The sequence below is a fragment of the Pan troglodytes genome, chromosome 8, assembly GCF_028858775.2.
Source record: "Pan troglodytes isolate AG18354 chromosome 8, NHGRI_mPanTro3-v2.0_pri, whole genome shotgun sequence".
Lineage (NCBI taxonomy): Eukaryota > Metazoa > Chordata > Mammalia > Primates > Hominidae > Pan > Pan troglodytes.
In genome coordinates this window covers 64837329-64858519 of record NC_072406.2, presented here as the reverse complement: position 1 = coordinate 64858519, position 21191 = coordinate 64837329, and the positions used below count along the sequence as shown (strand labels likewise).

Genomic DNA, 21191 nt, shown 5'->3' with positions numbered 1-21191 from the left:
TTTTGTTTACGGTTGTTAAGGTCATACATGCAAACACTGTAGGACTTTGTTTTTATTTTTGTTTGATTTGGAGACAAGGTCTCTCTCTGTTACCCAGGCTGGAGTGCAATGGAATATGCATAGCTTACTACAGCCTCTATTCTTGGGCTCAAGCAATCCACCTACCTCAGCTTCCCAAGTAGATAGGACTACACGTGCACCACCATGCTCTGCTAATTAAAAAAACAAAATCTGTAGAGATGGAGCTTTGCTGTGTTACTCAATCTGGTCTCAAATTCCTGGCCTCAAGTAGTCCTCCTGCTTCAGCCTCCCAAAGCACTAGGATTACAGGTGTGAGCCATTGTGCCTGGCCTTACTGTAGAACTTTATAATTCATTATCTTCTTTACCCAGGTTTACATAGTATTAGTGAAATAAAATACATTAAATTAAAGCCATTTTTAATTTTTTGGTATACCATGGAATTAGGCATATTTGAAATTACTTCTCATATGACATTGTAAACATAGCCAAATTATTATAATTTTCTTCCTGTAGCAATAAGTCTGAACATAAAATCTTCCCTTTTCTTATACAAAATGAAGCTTTAAAAAATCAAGAGCATTTAATTTTTTTCATATATAGGCCTTCTCAACTGCGATCTTGCCCCAGAGAAGAGAAAAAAACTACACAGAAACCTTAAGCATTAAGACACATTATTGTAACTAAGAAAGAGCATAATGTTAATAGTGGCTTTTTCTAAGGTATAAAATAATGAATTTTTAAGATACTTTTCCTTATTTTTCATATTTTGTATATTAAATATATACCACTTCTATCATTTAAAATATCTATTATGTTTTTAAAATAAAGGTTTTCTTTCTGCTTTCTTTCAGGCCAGAGGTAAAAGAAACAGAGAAGAAGCGACAATAATTCTAACAGAAATATTACAGCCTTTACAACTTGCATGCATACAGTTATACATTAAGAGACTGAAAAAGGCAGTTTCTTTTACTGCTAATTCTAGTAGTGATGAAACTCAGGCTCAAGTATTCAGGTGACTTGTTTGAGGTCACACAGTGCATAAATGGTTGCACCTGAGCTGAAATATGAGTTGTCCAACTCTTGTAAGTGCATGCTCCATCACATCATCCTGAGTGAGTAATGAGGATGCCATTGTACCCTTCAAGCAGCCCTGGAGAGTTTATCTCTGCATGCTGGAGCTAATAATAATAGTGAGTATTTATATAGTCCACACTAGGTACCACATTCTGCTTTAAGTGCTTTACAAATAATAACTCATTTCATCCATACAGCAAATTTATGGGGTCGATACCATTACTATCATCCTGTTTTACATATAAGGAAACTGAGGTTATATAACTAGGCCCTAGATCACTCAGCTAGTGGTAAGACTGGGATACAAGCAGACTGACTTCAGAGCCCATGCTTCACCATCACATTAAGTAGCCTGCTGATTTGTCTTTATTTGTTATGTTAACAGGAAAGGATTGCTTTCCTTTAGTGCAAGGTAAGCCACAAGGCAGATTATAGGAAATAGTCTACAAAAACTGAAGGGAGCAGCATCATTTTCCCAAGGAATTTTTTTTCCTTTATACTTCTTTATCATTAGAGCCCAATTTGGACAAATTCTTTTCCACTCTGAGCCTCAGTCAATGTTTGGCTCATTTCATGAAGGAAACTGATGGTAGAGGCAAGAGTACACTGCTCAGCAGACCCTTTGTCCAAGGGTAATTTCATTGGCCTCCACCATTGTTTGCCTGTTAAACTGTGGCTTACAACATTTCAAGGAGCAAAGACAAAATGTTACACTTGTACTGTGGTGAAACTTTCCATTTCAAAGAAATAGATTCCAGCAGGCGTAAAGCTACCTGGAAGCAAAGGGTTTGTTATGGGGTTACTATAAAATAGAAAAACAAAAACTCAATCTGGAACATGACCCCTTTGTCATACACATGCATTGCATCTGGCCTGCTGTACAATGTGGACCACTGGCAGAGACTGTGTTCACACATGGAACACAGGAGAGAGCTACTCTAAGAAGAAAAAGTTAGGAAAACTAGATTCTTTTCTTTAATTCTTATTTAAATTGTGATAAAATATACATAACAACACTTACCATTTTAACCATTTTTTTTCTTTGTGAGATAGAGTCTCACTCTGTCGCCCAGGCTGGAGTATAGTAGCACGATCTCAACTGCTCTCCCTCTCAGGTTCGAGTGATTTTCCTGCCTCAGCCTCCCGAGTAGCTGGGACTAGAAGTGTGCACCACCACGCCTGGCTAATTTTTGTGTTTTTAGTATAGATGGGGTTTCACCATGTTGGCCAGGCTAGTCTCAAACTCCTGACCTCAGGTAATCCACCTGACTCAGCCTCCCAAAGTGCTGGGATTACAGGTGTGAGCCACCGCACCTGCCCATTTTAACCATTTTTAAGTGTACAGTTCAGCGGCATTAAGTACCTTCACATTGTTGTGCAACCATCACCACCATCTATCTCCAGAACTTTTTAACTTCCCAAATACAAACTCTATACCCCTTAAACAATAACCCCCCGTTCTTTCCTCCCCCAACCCCTGGCAACCACTATTCCACTTTCTGTCTCTGTGAATTTGACTGCTCTTGGTACCTCACATAAGTAGTATCACACAGTATTTTTCCTTTTGCAACTGGCTTATTTCACTCCACATAATGTCTTTAAGTTTATCCATGTGTAACATGTGTCATAGTTACCTTCCTTCGTAAGGCTGAATAATATTGCATGGTATGTATGTATATACTGCATTTTGTCCATTTATCAGTCAATGGGCACTTGGGTTGCTTCCATATTGTGAATAATGGTGCCATGAACATGATGTAAAAATATCTGTCCAAGTCCCTGCTTTCATTTCTTTTGCATGCATGCCTAGAAGTGAAATTGTTGGATCATGTGATAATTCTATTTTAATTTTTTTGAGGAACTGCCATTGTGCTTTCCATAGTGGCTGCACCATTTTACAAGTAATAGATTTTAAAGCCAACTAATGAGTTCAGTTTCTCTACCCTCCTTCTACTCCCTCAAAAAGACCAAGTGCCTCAGAGGTGCTGGTAGTCGCTAACAATGTGATTGCCAATTATACTATCTGTCTGTTCAGCGCAACCTAATTTACACTACAGTCTATCTCCCCTTATCTCAGTAAGCCACAATTTCACAAATGCTGCAGAACTTGTAAAACCATGGAACCTGGACCACTGCCATTCCCTGCCAAAATTACACTATCAAAATTTCATGACCAAGCCACCCAAGTGCCACATTTGAGCTGTGTTAATTAGGAAAGAAGACTAGCCTCAAAGACCTTTCAAGCTACTCTACAGCACATTGATTATTATTGAACATCTAGCTTCTATTTTACTATTTCATAGTAGAGGTGAAAATATTTGCCTCAGAAAGCATGGTGTGCAGCTGTTTTACAACATCACAGTGAGAAATCTCTTGAATGCTTTAGTAGGCGAACCCATGTCTTACTCACCCGTGACTCTACTTCAGTGCCTTGCATGGTGCCTTGTACAGTGTATAAGTCAGTGATAAATTCAGACAGCGTGTCCCAAACTTGAACAATTCACCTTATCATTCTCGATGGCTTTTGCTGTGTCCGCATGTCAAGTGACTTTTTTTACTTAAGTTAACATATGTAGTAAGAAAAGTATGTATTATCAGTACAGATGAAGAATCAGTATTCCTTGCTATAAATAAAACAAATACACTCATAAGAAAACAAATTAATTTATGTCACACCTATAGTTATTTTCTATCCGCCAATAGAATTTCTGGACTGGCTTATTTGATATATAACTCTGAATCTATTGATCTCCTCAAAAAATAGTACATTAGTAAATATTTTGAGAAGATAATTAAAAATAAAGGCTGAAGCAGAATAAAGAATTTGGTGTTAAAATGTTAGCAGTGATCATTTTTGTGATATAATTATGGATTATTATATTTTATGGCCTTAAAGGAAATAGGTGATTGAAATAAATAGAATATGTGTGTAGATATATGTATTATATTTAGTTGATAGAGACAATGGCTAAAGAAAAAAAGGCAAATAGTGGCAAATCCTAATGGCTAGTTCCATCAAATTGGCACTAGAGATTAGTGGGGTAATGATTGTTGCAGCCAGATCATCCTCACATCTTGTGACAAAAAGTGCACCAGTGGAATGGTATGAAGAGAATGCAGACATCAGCAACTATTAGAGAAAAGGTAAATGTGTGAACAATGACAGCCTGCCCAGCATTGGCATCTTCAGAAAAGCTCCCCTACACATTTCATTAACGAAATGGACTAACGGATGATCCACTATGTGCAGAACAATATATGAGGGATAATTCGTGATACAAAGAATATAAATCACTGTTCCTGTCCCATGGTCTCTAATAATCTAGAAGAGATGGCCATGAAAACCAAAATTATATTACAAATCACAGTGCTGCAAAAGCTGAATGCATATATAGACATATGTAACATTCTGTAGGTATGGAGAAAAGGAAGTGAGAATAAGAGCAGAGAAGCAACTGGGAAAGATTTCTGCGATGAAATTTTGAAAGCAAATGGATATTGACAATCGGAGTCAAAGGTATGAAAAGAGTCTTTTTTTTGTTTTCAAAGGATAAATATTCATTTCTCCAGGACCAAGAAGAGGAAGTATCATCTAGAACCTGGCACACTCCGTTTCTCTAGTTAGAACCGGGTAATGCTGGGGAAGTAGAGGGTTGAATGGATTGCCAAGGAAGGGAAAGTGAGTCAGTGGCAGTCACGGAGGCCTGGAGTCTCACATCATGCTAGCAAGTTAAAAGAGGGTACCAGTGCCAGCTGCTCACACTCCTCTGAGGCCTGGTCTGTCCCTAAGCTGTCTCACTTCCTGACATCCCTTTCCAGCTGGGTGGCTATTTCCTGGGCCGTTGCAGACATCCCCCTTCACACTCCTTTCACAGCTGTGGTTTGGCGCTCTCTGCAAGAGTCCCAGTGCCAAAAGTGCCCTCTGGGCTTGTGTTCTGAAAGCAAAGGCCTGCTCATTTCCACTACAGAATTTACCCACAGAGACAGACGGAGGCAGCTTTTTTTAGATGGCCAAAGCAAATTGGCCTGCATGAATGACATTGGAGTCGTGTGGTAATAATCAGATCTGGTGTCTGGGACACCCAGAGGCACCAGCATAGGCTGTAAGTAGCTGAGAACTTTTCCTGCTGCATTATAGAAGCTGTTGGAAGCTAAGAAATGGAAGCATTTGAAGGATGAATGAAAACTCCTCCTCATCCATGATGTTTGGCTGTGGCTGGAGGGAATAGTCAAGTTGAAGTTATACAACAAACAGTTGTTTTTATGCTGAGCCAAGGAAGTGACTATGATTCTCCATACCTAGGTAGTGCTGAAGCAGAGGTCTGCAAACTGTGACCTGAGAGCCAAACCCATCCCTCTTGCTGTTTTCCTATACCCTGTAAGTTCAGAATGGCTTCTACATTACTAAGAAGATGAAAAAAATCAAAAATATTTTATCACGTTAAAATTATATGAAATGCAAATTTCAGTACCCACAAATAAAGTTTTATTGGAATACTGCTATGCCTATTGACTTACATGTCATCTCTGGTTTCTAGCTTCAAATGCAGAGTTGAGTAGTTACAGCTGAGACCTCATAAGGCTTTACTTACAAACCTTTTCAATCCCTATGCTAAAGCAGTGGCCAGTGTGACCAAAGACAGGGGGAAGTGAAATAGTAGTGGATGGGAAACTTTTTAAAATGAGGACATAGTTTTTTTTTTCCTGACCTTCATTTTTAAATGTTCAGCATTCTTGGTTGCAGAATACACCACCCTGAGAAAGAGGTATATCTGGAGCTTAGCATTAATGCTTAAAACAACACTTAGATTTCTTTTATTAAAACTTTGATTCTCCCATCTCCCACTCTCTCCCTTCCCCGCCACCCCTACCCAACACAAGCATGGGAAAAAAACCATGGGCAGACCACTCATGTAGCTAAGAAGATCTCAGTGACGTGCTGGTGCTCACAGGGACTCATTGGCAGTGGAAGAAGTACAAGGGCAGTGAATTGCAGGCCCCCCACGATGGAACCCAAAGAAAAATCAACTGAAACAATTTTATGGAAATGTATTCAGTATGCACAGATGACAACATGCCAGCAAGTCATTTCAGTATAGCATTCTAATTATAGACACCACTCTCAAAGTTTACTCAAGCTATATAGTATGGTCCCTTTTATAGAGTGTGGTTTAAATTGGCCACTTAAAAACCAGAGAGGTCACTTTAGGTTAACTAGTACAATTTGGTAGCTCAAAGGAACACTGTACTTCACTCAACTTATAGGACTGAGACTTCATTTTTCCTTAGGTTCTGAGGATTCCTCCAAGCCAAACAGCTGGAATGAAAAGTTAAAAAATGAATATTGTGTTAATAAAAAAAAAAAAACAGATGTTTTGTCACAAAGAAGTTATATAAGGAAACCCAGTTTCTGAAGGAAGCAAGCTGAAGTAGAGGTGTGTTGAACGGGAGTGTGGCAGTAATATGCACTTGGGTTATAGGTGGAGGAAAAAGGAAGAGGAGGCAAGAAATTTCTCAACATATCCTTTAAAGACATTCTGGTATGTTGAGTGTGACTACTCATGTTTAGGCACAAACTCAGCCAATCAAGGTAGAGAAAGGGCGTGACTCGGAGGGTAGTAACTACAAACTATTTAAAATACTCATATGATGACAAGTCTCCATCAACATGTCTGATTCTTCCGCTTGCTGAAGGTAATATGGTACCTTGAAAAAGGCATAAGCTATTAAAGTATATTAAGAGTTTTACTCGAGTAGATATGATCAAATAAAGTTATCATAAAAGCTACCATGAAGACAGGAGTCTGACCCATTGCTTGAATTAGACAGGCTTCTGGGTAACGATAAAGAGAAAGTGATTTGGCGGTGAGCTACAGAGAACTCAAACCCAAGGAATGAAGAATTGGGAAGGAAGCTAGAGGAGTGTTTCCAGAAAGGCCCAGGGCTTACATATTCCCTAGTTTATTATGAGAAATGTAATTTGTCGTATGTAAATTTCAAATAAGGAGCAAATATGCAAAGTCTCTTTTTTCTCTTTGTGAACTTTGCAAGCTCTCATAATGCCAGATGATAGAAACTTGATCTCAGGCAATTTCTAAACTCACCCATCAGACCTAGTATTTAGTACCTGGAGCTGTAGTACCTAGAGCTAGATTTCCATAGCACCAAAGTATTTTGAGGAGAGCACGGAGGATTGTATTATATTTCCAATAGAAAGGGCTATTCACATCTACCAGCTATCTTGTTGAACTTAGTGCTACTTTCATTGATAGCAGGATTTTCTGCTACTTCTCTTCCACACTGAGGCTACAGGTACTTTGCCGGGGCTGCCTCTAAAAGACCTCATCAACTCCTAGCTGCTCTTGAATGCAATGGAACCATTCTACTACTTCCACTCCAAGCCTAGATGCAGGGGACTCTGTGGGACAGCTCAAGCCCTTTGTCCTAGATGCAGGGGACTCTGTGGGACAGCTCAAGCCCTTTGTCCTAGATGCAGCACAGTCATTTCCAGGCTCACTTAGGAAAGAGGAAACAGTTTTCTTCTGCTTTCAGGTCTCCCAAACATGTCTGCTATTCCCTCCCATAGTTATTTAACTCTGAGACAGAGGCAAAGTACTGTAGCTCTTTGGAAGGTTCTGTTTCCCTCTGACTCTTTTCTTTACCAACTCACGTTGTTCTCTATAGAGAAATCAAGGGGACAGAGAACACGAGCTTCCACTTACTCCTCTGATTTTCTTCTTACTAATCTTTTGTCTTATGGTCATGGCTAGACTTTTGAATTCAAAAGTTAGAAATTTGATTATGTTGCAATCTACATTCTTGTGTGAATTTCTAAAGTCTAGCTGCTACCTCAATTAAAGGATGGCAGGATTTAAAATATTATCTCACTATTAATTTATTATCCCTGGGCAAACTTCACGATATCATAATCAAATATCCAATATTTTGTTTACTTACTTGATATTAAAGAGGAGAGTCTTTTAAACTTACAGATACAGTAAGAAGTGATTTCTTCAACCAAAATGTTTTAGTGCCACTCTTTTATAATTCTAATATATGTACAACTAAGTCCCTGAGCACCTTCTTGTAATCATTGTTAAAACTGCATCAACAGAATGGCTGATGTGGACCCTGTTAAAATCAGTGCACTTTCTTTGTTTTGAGCCCATTTTCTTTTCTTTAGGAATCTCAAGAGTCTTCAAACATCCATATTATGCTGATGTCTTTTAAGGTGATTCAACTCAGCATGTAAGTGAGAAACAATAACAATGAATATTTTTTACTGAAATGCTGTACTTTGCCTTGATCTAAAAATTAATTGAGCTTCTAAACTTGACAGCACATAATCTAGCTATTTGCCTTTCGCTGAAAAATGAACAAATAAAAATATGAAAAATGTAATTACTCCCCGCTTTGATTTTAAGTTGCTTTGTTCTGAGTCTCTTACTTGGCATTGAACCTGTTTCTGTTGGGAACCAGCAGGATAGAGAACTTTAAAGGGCAGGTCATAGGAACAAATTTGCCTCCATTATTAAATGTTTGAATATTCTTCAGAATCAACAAAGCACTACAGTTTGAAACGGCATGTCTTTAACAAGTTCAGGGATGAAAGTCTGAGTCCTAGCCTTCCATTTAAAGAAAAAAATGATACCTTTACACTTTCAAGGTAGGAATATGCTGAAAGAATATACAATTAAACACCCCTTGTTATAGATATAGCCTAGTCATATATCCTCAACTTGCTAAAGTATAGTTTTTCCAGATTTAAGTCTTCTATTTGAGTCAAAAGAAAATCAATCCAGCACTTCAGTTTTTTTCCCACAGAGTGAAGGCCAAAACAGATGGGATTTCTTCATTATTACTATGTTAATAAAATTAAATAAAAGGTAATGAGAGATTATATATTTTCTTTCCAAGCCTTTAGTTTTGGTATCTGTTACCATATCTGTCTTTACAACCTGTCTACAAGGTAGAAAAGATAGGGTATTATCAACTACATTTCAAGATAATAACATCTTACCTATGTATAATATGTTATCAACTACATTTCAAGATAATAACATCTTACCTATGTATAATATGTCACAGTTTATAAAACATACCTTATCTTATTTTGATTCTGACCCACACAGTACCCCATGATATATGTGAGTCAATCAGGTATAATTTTCTTTAATTTACATGTGGAAAGACTGGAATTCAGCAAGGTACAATGTCTGTCTGTGTCCTGCACTTAGAAAAAGGAAGAGATGACTTTGTCAGGCCCATGACTTTACTGAGACACAGACGACTGGGTGAGAATAAGTCTATACCTCATAAGAATACACTCCAATAGTCTTTATTTTTTCCCTTAGAGCTTTACTTTATTTTTCTGGGGTTACATTGTTTCAAGCCATTCTTTTGTGAAATATGCTGGGAAGTACCTCCTAGACTTGATGTACTTGGAACAGCCCCATTTGTCCCATTCTCCACAGAATTCTAGGGGGTTGTTGGATTTGAGGATTATTTTCTTCTACGGTTTTACATTTTGAAAGTCTTGCTTCAATTCTCAAAGGATGTTGTTAAACACAGGATAAATATTGAATTGTCTCTCTATCCTCACAGTCTTCATGGTGGCAAATAAAAGTTTCTGTGAAAGGGTTTGCTCCCTGAAGACCCACAAGTGGTGGTTAGAAAGTGTCCACAAATTAAAGGCAATGAAAGATCACTAACCACAAGTAATAGATGTTATTTTAAAAATGTAAAATACATAAAATAGCCTTTATATGCTTGTATATTCTGTAGCCACTCTAACCAGGTGGCTAATGTATAAGTATTTTCCCAATTTTGAGCACTTTTACACACACAAAGATGCTTTCATAAAAGCAATCTGTGTAGGATAAATATTAGCCATAGTTACATGATTTCTTTTAACTTCTAACAGTAGAACAGTGTTAATCTGTAAGAAAAAAACTTTTAATCCCTTAAAATATCTGAATCAGTAATCATTCTGAAAGACTTTTCTGATTTTAATAAAAGGAAAAAAAAGAGAAATTAAAAAAACCCAACATTGATTCAGCGTTAAAAATCATTTCATTATGTAGGAGACATGAATATATAACTTCCAATAATCCACAGTTATTCTCTCCATTTGAAAATCGTCAGATCTATAATGAGTACCCACTGGATATCTCATAATCATTTTAGGGGAGGTCAAGACTGATGCGACAGAAATCCTAGTCAGTGCCAGGGTAGGATTCTGAAGGCTGGGTATTCTCAAAATAGTTGAAGAAAGACAGAAACTAATATTTGCTTATTTTCTCCACTAAGAATGTTTGCCTACCTCCTTTCTACCTAATAAAAACCAAGTACATCTTTCGAGGCTCCTTTCAGGAACTGTTCTGCTGAAATCTGCTACTGTGTTCAGTTCTGTTGATACTGTATCTCATCTGTATTTTCTGATATCCATCTCTTTCTCAGTCTGCATTAACAATGTTCTAGCTTAAACCTTTATTATCCTTTGCAATAGCAATCCTAACTTTTAAGTTAGGATTTTAACTTTTAAGTAAGCAATAGCATCCTGACTTTTCCCTGCCTTCAGTCTGTCTCTCCACTAATTCCATCTGCAAACATATAGCTTAATCTTCCTAAAGAACCACTTCAAAATATGTCCATTTTCTGTTGAGAATTTTTTCACTGGCTGCCCTTTACCTACCAAATAAAGTAATAATCATTAACTCTTGCATTTCACAGTCTTCTATGGGCTGGAGCAACTTGCCTCTTCACGACCAACAATCTCTCATGCATGCTATGCTCCATAGCAATTTCTATATCGTTACAGACCTTGAGCTTTTACCAACCTTTCCAGTTCCTCACTTTCCTCCTCACATCCAGGTCTTATCTAATATTCAACGCCCCATTTGAAGGTCAGCCTTCTGGATACCTTTTCTGAAACCCAATTTCAATATATCTTCCCATGTTCTGATATCCGTCACTTTTTGCCACAGTGCTTTTGTGTGTGTGCAAGAGAATCACTATGTTTTGAAGGGTCAAATTTCCTGAGATTTAATTCCTGGCTATTCATGTGACCCTGAGCAAGGACTAATCCTTGCTGCCTCAATATTATGGGGAGGGGGAAGACTAATAGTACCAACTTCAAAGCTTGTTGTGCAGATTACAAATTAATATATGTAAATGTCCTTAGTAAGTGCCCAATAAGTATTAGCTATAATTATGTATATCTTCTCTCTCATAATACTAAGAAACTTTGGGATGGGACTTCAGGCTACGCATCACTGTGTCTCACCATGGTGTTGGAACACATGCCGGTGTTCAACGCACATATGTTGGATAAACATATTTATTTATGAAGTCCCATTCTGCCCCTTTCAGTTTCTTAGACAATACCTGAATACCCGTAAAGGAATATAGTTCATTGATGATCAAGGCAGCCTTCCCTCTTACGATGTAGATAGGTGATTAATTGGACTTGAAGTGTATGAGAATCAACATTCCCCATAAAAATACTTCCCCATTCTTGACGAACATGGAACAGGTAATCTGTGTCCATTCTGTTCCTCCAAAAGGTTGAAACATTTGTTGTAAGGAGACACAGGAGCAGAGACATGGACAGCAGGTCCAGAGAAATTTACATTTTCAAGGGTCATTTCCCTGCATTTTCCTACACTCGTGTTTACCGTTCTCTTAAAAATACTCTGAGGCCAGGTGCCGTGGCTCACGCCTGTAACCCCAGCACTTTGGGAGGCCAAGGCGGGTGGATCACCTGAAGTCAGAAGTTCAAGACTAGCCTGGCCAACATGATGAAACCCCGTCTCTATTAAAAATACAAAAACTAGCCAGGCGTGGTGGCATATGCCTATAATCCCAACTACTTGGGAGGCTGGGGCAGGAGAATTGCTTGAACCCGGGTAGCGGCGGTTACAGTGAACCGAGATTGTGCCACTGCACTCCAGCCTGGGGGACAGAGCAAGACGCTGTCTCAAAAAAACAAAACAAAAGAAAACAAAAAAAACCTGAGTAATATTCATTCCTGAATAGGAGCAATTAGCAACTAATAAGCTGTATGTGCCTTACTAGGACCCTCAACACATTAAGGAAACTCTGTCCACAATTTGACTATGGGCTTTTAGGAAATAGGATGCTGACTCTGAATTGTGCATTGAAATTCATTAAAAGGATTGGCTGCAGAATCAGAAAGTCAACATTCAGAAATATATGGTATTTATTTAGGGGATTCTTAGACTCTGATGCATAACATTAATCCAAGCACAGACAGAATGAAAAGTACCATTTCTCCAAATGGCATTAATGTCTAAATACCAGCTTTATAAATACTGAATTACTCACAAACCTGGAATATGTGTATTTTTTCAAGAGTACCTATGTTTAGCATCTAAAGTTTCAGAAGAAAAGACATTTATAATGGATACATTTTTGTAACATCTGTGATTCCATGTATGTGTATGTTAAGTTAGAAGGACTTCAATTTTTACTAATACTAAAATTTTTCTTTTGCATTGATAATTTGTGTGTTCCCATGCAAAAAAGAAGAGTTTCCTTAGCCTGACCTTCAGCCTCTATCATTAACAATTGTAGATATCAAAGCAGAAAAAAGAGCTACCATTTACTGAATGTTATCTGTATTGCAGTACTCAAAATAAGCCCACAAGGCAGGCATTATTATTTCTGTATAAGAGGTGAGGAATAGGAGGCTCAGTGTAGCTCAGTGGTTTGTCAAAAGTCATAGCTAGCAGGAGGGCCAAGACTCAAATTCACATCTTTCTAATCACAAAGAGGCTTCATCTATGGCTAGTTCATAATAAATTCAGATTTACAAAGTTTTATAAGTTTTGCTTATAATGAATGCTGTACTTATAAAAATGTACAGTTTTGTTACTTTCTAAGCACATTGGTCTAACTTTTGGTTCCCTAGCCAGGTGCTCAAGACTGTGCCCTGCCTGCAGCCAACTACTAAACATGGGCAATTTATTAAAAGTGTCTTCCTGCAATAGCTTCCTGGGGACTCAGGTATAAATCTACCCAATCGACCAATTAGCCTATACATGTTTCTACCACGTGCTAATAAATCTACCCAATTAGCCTATACACGTGTTTCTTGATGCTGGGCCCCTTTCTCTTTCCATACTTTCTTCAATAGTATTGTGTTTTTAGAATGGTCCAGGGATGGGTACCCCAATCTTAGTCAAGGTAGCAAAAAAAGACATTTACAGGGAGGGTTTCCTACACTTGCTTAACACTCCTAATGAAGAGGTGCCTTTTCTTCATTTCTTTAAAGATCATTCTCATGAGTCAAAAATATCATGAAAAATAGTTTAAATGCTCTGAGGAGAAAAGCAGTGAGAGTTGAGGACATGTAATCCAGGTTATAAAAGAAATGGTTGTGCACCGATGTTCATGGCCGCATTATTCACAATCGCCAGGAGGCGGAAGCAACCTACATGTCTGTCAAGAGATGAATGGATAAACAATATATGATGTATATTTAATACATGCAACGGAATATTATTCAGCCTTAAAAAAGAAAGAAATTCTGACCTGTGATACAATATGGATAAACCTTGTGGACATTACATTCATGAAATAAGTCAGTCACAAAAAGATAAATACTGTTTGATTCCACTTATATTAGATAACTAGAGCCATCAAATTCATAGAAACAGAAAACAGAATGGTGGTTGCCAGAGACTAGTGGGAAGAAAAAGTGAGGAGTCATTGCTTAATGTGTATAGAGTTTCAGTTTTCAAAATTAAGTTTCTGGTGATTGGCTTTACAACAACGTGAATATACTTACCATTATTGAATTCTACACTTAAAAATTATTAAGATGGCACATTTTATGCTGTGTGCATTTAACAACAATACAGAAAAATTAATGGTAAATGTTTGAGAAATGTGGTTATGGGAAATTTGTAAGTTTTGAGTGTGTGAGGAATGAAGACATTTGGAGAATGTAGAACGACAGAAAAGAATGGTACCAACTACTAATTCCCAAGCCCAAAATGATTTCCCACCTTACCTGGTACCTATTATTAATTCTCTGGTTTGAGGTACAAGCAAGAAAAGATACCTATCTAAACATTTAGGATTGCACACCATTCATTGACATTAATTACTTGGGTAATTTTCATAATCCTTTACACTATTTAAAAAAATTTAAAAGTTCAGTCCGACAGATAGCTTTCTCTCAATTGAATTTAAATTAAATAAGTCAAATGGCTGTCTTTTAATTAACACTAAATTACATCCTATTAATCAAGTATATTCTGCTATTGGAATGTTGTTGCCTTTATTAAGTATTTTATTGAAAAAACATTTCAATAATATAATTAAGTTTCTTTCATATTTTATGAGATAAATACTTGCTAGCCTATTGTGTACACAACAGAGATACAGAATGGCATATTGGAATAGAAATGCAACCAGACGTTCAGGCTTGGCTTTGAGTCATAGATCTCCTTCTGGGTAACCCTGAAAAGCAAGCTAAAATTTCCAGGTCTCAGTTTATCTTTCAGCAATGTGAAAGAATTAGCCTAGGCTGGGTGCAGTGGCTCACACTTGTAATCCCAGCACTTTGGGAGGCTGAGGCAGAAGGATCACTTGAGGCCAGGAGTTCAAGAACAGCCTGAGCAACATAGGGAGACCCTGTCTCTACAAGTTTTCCTTTTTAATTAGCCAGGCATGGTGGTGTGCACCTGCAGTCCCAGCTACTTGGGAGGCTGGGATGGGAGAATTGCTTGAGCCTGGGAAGTCAAGGTTACAGTGAGCTGTGATCATACCACGGCACTCCAGCCTGAGTGACAGAGACCTTGTGTTAAAAAAAATAGTCTAAAGCAGGGTCAGCAAACTTTTTCTATGAGGACAAAATAGCAAATATTTTAGTCCTTTTAGGCTTTGTGGGAAGAAGCAAAATGAAAGATAATGAGAAAAAACAAATTACCATTTTCTAAATACAAAATTCAAAATACAATAATTACTATTTTTTGTAATTCATGTTTACTAATGAGGGGAATAAAATTTCCTCTCAATAAATGCCTTGCTTCCAGAATGTTCCTTCTCAGCCTCTTTGGCTGGACTCCTCTGTTCAATTTCTAGATGCTGGTATGTTCCAGAACCCTCATTTCTCTTCCATCTTGATTTTCTTCTTGCATTAGCTTATCTAGTTCCACAGTTTTAAAAACCATTTACACATTATGACTTTCAAATTTGTATCACTATAGTTGACCTCTCTACTGTAGGGTATGTTTATATAACCGATTGCCTTTTTCTCATTTATTCCATGTCTAAGAGGTACCTCAAATGAAATAATTCCTAAAATTGTTTCCTACCCTTATCTCTCTCTCAGTAAATGACACCTTCACCTACCAGGTAATTCAAGCTGAAAATCTAGGAATCATCTTAGATCATTGCCTAAACTCTCTCCAACAAGAACCAGTTTATTAGCATTCATTTGAGTATTCTTTGTATAAGGAGAAAAAGCAATCAGAGTTGAGAAGCTGTATAGCTGTGTTCAACATAGAAATAACCAGATATATTCTGGCTGTAAAGTAATTATAAATGTTATTAAGTCAGCCCCCTAAACAAATTTTGGACACATCCACTTCTCCTCATCTCTACTAATATCACTTAGTCCCAGCTACCATTACCTCTTACTTGGACTACTGCTCTTGCTTCCTAAATGGTGTTTCTATTTACATTTTCAACTCCAACCCCTGCTGCACCCAATCCATTCTCTACAGAGTGGTCAGAATGATCATCTCAAAGCACAGTCAGACTTTGTCACCTCCTGCTTTTAAGTTTTTGCACAGATTCCCACTTTTTAATTTGACATATATTAGTATCTGATTAGTATGTTCCTAGCACTATTCTCATTGCTGGGGAGATGGCAGTGAATAGACAGACAAAAATCCCTGCCAAATGTAACTTACACTCTAATGAAGGGAAATAGATAATAAACCAAAAAAAAGTGAATCAGATAGCATGTTAAATAGTGATAAATGCTTTGGAGAAAAATAAAGCAGGGAGCTAGGCAAGGAGATGGGGTTTGGAGGCATTACAACTTTCAATAGAGTTGTCAGCAAAGGCCTTATTGTGAAGATGCCTTTTCAGTAAAGACCTGAAGAAGGTGAGTCAGAAAGGAGGTGGAGTTTGAGGGTAATAGCATTCCATGGAGCAGAAAAAGCAAGTGCAGGAACAGCAAGAAGCAGAGTGAGAGAGGTGGGGAGAATTCAAGATGATGTTAGAGAGATGACAGAGTCTAGGTTAGGGAGGGCCTGAGTCCTTGTAGACTCTGAGTCCAGTGCTGAGCAGGGAAGAGACAGGCTCTGGCTTAGGGTTTAGAAGGAACACAGGCTACTGCGATGAGGATTGTCTGAAGGGGAACAAAGGCCAAGGTGGGGAGACCACTTAGAACTCTACTGCTCTACTTTAGGTGAAATGTTAGAACTGGGTGAGCCAAAAACATGCTCAGCATCTGTGAGGAGGGGGCACAGAGGGAGCAAGGATGGATCCAGGGTTTTTAGTCTGATCAACTGAAAGTCTGGAACAGCCGTTACTTAAAATAAGGAAGTCTAAGGGAAGAAGAGATTTAGGGGAGAATATCAAGAAACTTGATTTTAGGATGGGTGCATTCGAGATGCAGATTGCACATCCAAGCCAAGATGCCAAGTAAGCAGTTGGATGTTTAAATGTGGATTTGAAAGGAGAGGTAGAGGCTGGAAATATAATTTTGGTAGTCATTCTGTTACAGATGTTGTTTGAAGCCGTGAGACTGAGTGAGATCATGGAGGAAGTGAATGTAAATAGAAAAGGGAAGAAGTCTGAAGACGGAGCCCTGAGACACTCCATTGTAAACTGGAAGATGAGGAAGAGCCAGCAAAGGAGGCTGAGAAGGGGCAGCCAGTGAAGATGGAGGTAACCAGGAGAGTGTGGTGTCTGAAAGCCAAGCAGCAAAGGGTTTCCATGAGGAAGGAGAAATTAACAAGGTCAAATGCTGCATATGGGTTAAGCAAAACTAGAATACCTTCTAAATAGAGTATGTTCTAAAATTATTACCAGTACTTGAAATCACCTACAAATTGATCTCCTTTATGTCTATGCCTTCATCTCCTAATATCCCCTCCCTTCCTCAGTATAGCCTCTCCCCCATTTTCCTCTCCAGCTTTCATCTGCTACCTCACTCTCTCCCTCGTTCACTATCCCTTCTCTAGACCAGCCCTTTGTTTTTCCAGCATGTCAATATATTGTCCAGCCCTTTGTTTTTCCAGCATGTCAATATATTGTCCTATCTGTTCTTCCCGCTGCCTAAATGTTCCTTTTACTTCATGATTACTTCCTATCATTACAGTTTTTTTTCATGACCACTCAGTCTACAGTACCAATTTTATTAATGTTACTTCCACCTCCTTCCATTCACTCTTTATCCCACCACTTTGTTCTTTCCCTTTATGTAATTTTCAGCATCACAACATTTTCAGTTCATTGTTTTCCATCCCACATAAAAACAAGGATCTAGACTGTCTTGTTCTCTGCACTGTGTCGGGCTAGAACAAGGAGTGCTATAGCATTCATTCAATGAATATTTACTGAATAAGCTAATTAATCTATATTTCAAAATTTTAACAAAATTGTATGTAAAGCATACCCAAACACTGGTAAATCATTCCAAATTGAGATGTACAGAGGAAGAAATCTGAGAGGAATTTTTATTTGATGATGCAGGAAAGTATTTCTTTCAAGTGTTTTTCAATTTACATGTTAATTGAAAAACATTTCCCAATCCATTTGAGCATTTGGCAATCCCTCTGAGACACAGTTCATCTACCTTATTTCCACAGCCCCTCAAATACAACCTTGCATTTGCCTAAAATGGTGCTGTATTATAACTTCATGTTACCTTTCATAGTTCCAGGAATCTGTAAAAGTAATAGTATCATCTTTATTCAGGTCTAGTTTATAGTGGACACACCTTGACTGTTTATTGAAAAGATGTTTAAATAAATGAATATTGAAACATTTAATTAAGAGTAGCTGCTGAGGAACAGAAAACCAAACACCGCATGTTCTCACTTACAAGTGGGAACTTAACGATGAGAACACATGGACACATCGGGGGCAACAACACACACTGGGGCCTGTGGCGGGTGGGAGGGAAAAACAGCCAATGGGTGCCGGGCTTAATACCTGGTGATGGGTTGATCTGTGCAGCAAACTACCATGGCACACGTTTCCCTATGTAACAAACTTGCACATCCTGCACAGGTACCCTGGAACTTAAAAGAAAAGTTGGTCAAAAGAAAAAAAAAGTAGCTACTGAATAGTCAAGTAAAATTTTCTTATTCATTCATTTCCTACCGTCCTTCTCAAGAGAGTTGTCTTCTAAGAGGTCCAAATGAACACAACTTATCACTGGAAGCTCTTTTTAAAAAATCGCTCTAATGAAATTCAGGGGATGAGTAGAAATGGGGTAGGGGCAGGCTTTGTGTTTGATAATTTGGTGTGCTCTTTCATCTTCCCTCTGCAGTCTTACGCTCATTGTTTGTTGCTGCTAAAGCAGTAAATGTTGTTTGTCTTCATTGCAAAACCAAGGATAGAAAACTTTGAAGTGTTTTCTGTTGCTTAATGTCACCTACTGTTCCTGTCAGCAAACTGAGATAAACCTGATGGACTGAGGTGTCTGGTCTAATTCCTTTATTGACACATAGTCCTGTCTTCAAACACCAGTGTAAATGAATAAGTACTGAGATAGTAATGTGTCAGTAATAGGCTGCCAGATAAATGCCATTGTTTACGTACTGGTCCCTGCTTCCTAAGGCCCAAACAGCTCAAAAATCTTACAAATTAGCACCTCGCTGAGATCAAAGAATTGTCTTTTCTTTCTGCAATTACCTACTTGGAGAGCGGTGCAAGCAGATGAGACGAGTTTAAGCTGTCTCTCTCTAGCCCAAATCTTTCTTTTAAAGAGAACAAATGGTGGAATTATACACTGTTTCAGGAAAAGGCAGTTAAGAATAAGAGATTTTACCTTATTTTGCCATGTAAGAACAAGGGGATTTTGTATTTTAATTTTTATGTTAATCCACCAATCTATCCCCATTATAGTTATTTTACTGAAAATTCAGTGGAAAGAGCCATGTTCATCCTTAACAACCATCTGTTGGGATCAGATTTAGCTGCAAATTACAAAAATAAAAACAGCTTTGAATTCAGTGACACCATAGTACTCACACTTCAAACAGAAAGTATGAGAAAAATAAACGCTTTCTGAAGGAGTAAAAATTTAGACAACACATCTTCTAATTTCATTTTTGGCATATCTTAAACAGAAAAGTGCATCATTAGTCTCTCTTAATTTAAAAAAAAAGGCATAATTTTATGACTTTCCTTGCTTACCAAGTTCTTTGCCCTGAAGCACATTCCAGTTCCATTAGCCTGTGTCCAAAATGGCATTGTTTTATTTGAAGGTATTGAGAAATGAGAGGATAGAAGGATGTAACTTGAGTTTATACTATTTAGTAATTGTCTTTCATATTAGTCATACAATCTACAAACAAGAAACCTAGTGTTCAAAACTTATTATGGCTTAGGGTAATGTTGGGTTCTTTATAAGAAAGACAAAATCCTTTCTTGGTGGCAGGCTTTATCTTTTATGCAAATGAATAAAATCTGCTTTCAAATTCTAGTGTTAGACTTTGTGTTAGTCAAAGCCTTGACTCCTATGGATAAGTGAGTGGTTTAAAGAAATAAAAATTGACCTGAAAAGTAATTATCTGCAATAACTTGGAATCCGTTTTCCCTGTATGTGTTTTACTTCACTTATTCACATCCATGTTTTTTAAAGAGAGTATTAAATGCCTTATGCCAAAGAGTTCACGTAAATAAATGTGAACTTAAGGCAAATTTTAATATAATTTGTCTCATTTTTCTAAAACTGTTTCTTGCATTAAACATTCTTGTATCTTTGGAATCAGCCAGGGCTAGAGTAAGAGCCCCTTCTGGGATGCTGTGACCCCCAAGTTTGAAGACCACTGCTAACCCCAATCTACGAAGACTAGCTATAGAACTTCCTACACTGAGACAACTCCAGTGGAACTCTGTTAATTATCCTAAAATAAGGAGGCTTCTTCAGTAGCCCTTGAAATATGTTCAAATACGTGATTACATTTATGTCCTTAATATCGCTATTAGTTTCTGATGTTAATGTAAAAGTTGGGGAAAAAGTGGAAAAGTTAAAGCAGTGCAGGTTAATTCAATGCCAGAGTAACTTCTCAGAGGGTGTATATTCAGTGTGAACAATTTTCAACAGAGAAATGTCAACTTCTGGCCACAACGGCAACCAGTAAAATAACTATTTTTACTGTCTTATCTATTAATGAAGAGGAGATTGCATAATATAGATGAAGGAGCATAGTATTTGCAGGTGGAACACCTAGCAGGGCTTGAGTCTCAACTCTGCTGCTTTTACTCTGATTGACCGAGACAAGTCATTTAAACTAATAGAGCTTCAATTTTCTCATATCTAATGTAACATAACAATTCACAGCCTTTTACTTTGTAGTTATCGTGAAGATCTAATCGCAGTGAAATATATTTATATATCTGTCTGCGGATAGAACTTTTGTCATAGAGGCTAGTCCATTTTATGTCAACGGGGCTTAAATAAGATCTGTGCCAGCAACTGAATTACACTAATGAGTGAGTAATTACAAAAGAAGCCTGCTTTATCAATCTATATAAAGAAGAAAGTTACTGAGTATGGAGGGGAGATTCTCCTTTCATATTGGCACTCATTCTTACTTTCCCTGAAATAGAGATTATAGTAGTCTACCAGCAATTTTCAAACTTCAATTCTGGCCTGGAAATTGGACAGAAGGGGTCCAAGGACAATGAACCGAAAGTGCCAGTGAATGTCTCAGTGCAGACTGTGGAGTCATAGTGGTTAATTTGCAAAATTAACTCCCTATTCAGACTTCAGGCAGTTACATGTCAACCAACATCAACTTCGACCCTCAATCTTCAGCCTCAACCTAGTAATAATATCTCTGAGGTGAATAAGCTATGAAGTGGACATTTCCACCT

The 21191-nt window shown here is 37.8% G+C and overlaps 1 long non-coding RNA gene across 1 annotated transcript; it reads left to right on the top strand.

Annotated features, from left to right (window-relative positions):
• Positions 1-1076: 1076 nt before the first annotated feature.
• Positions 1077-20724, top strand: LOC104008181 (uncharacterized). Its single transcript, XR_008537632.2, has 4 exons — positions 1077-1213; positions 8281-8345; positions 16864-17027; positions 20084-20724. It is a non-coding gene; the product is annotated as an uncharacterized LOC104008181 (long non-coding RNA).
• The last annotated feature ends 467 nt before the right edge of the window (positions 20725-21191 follow it).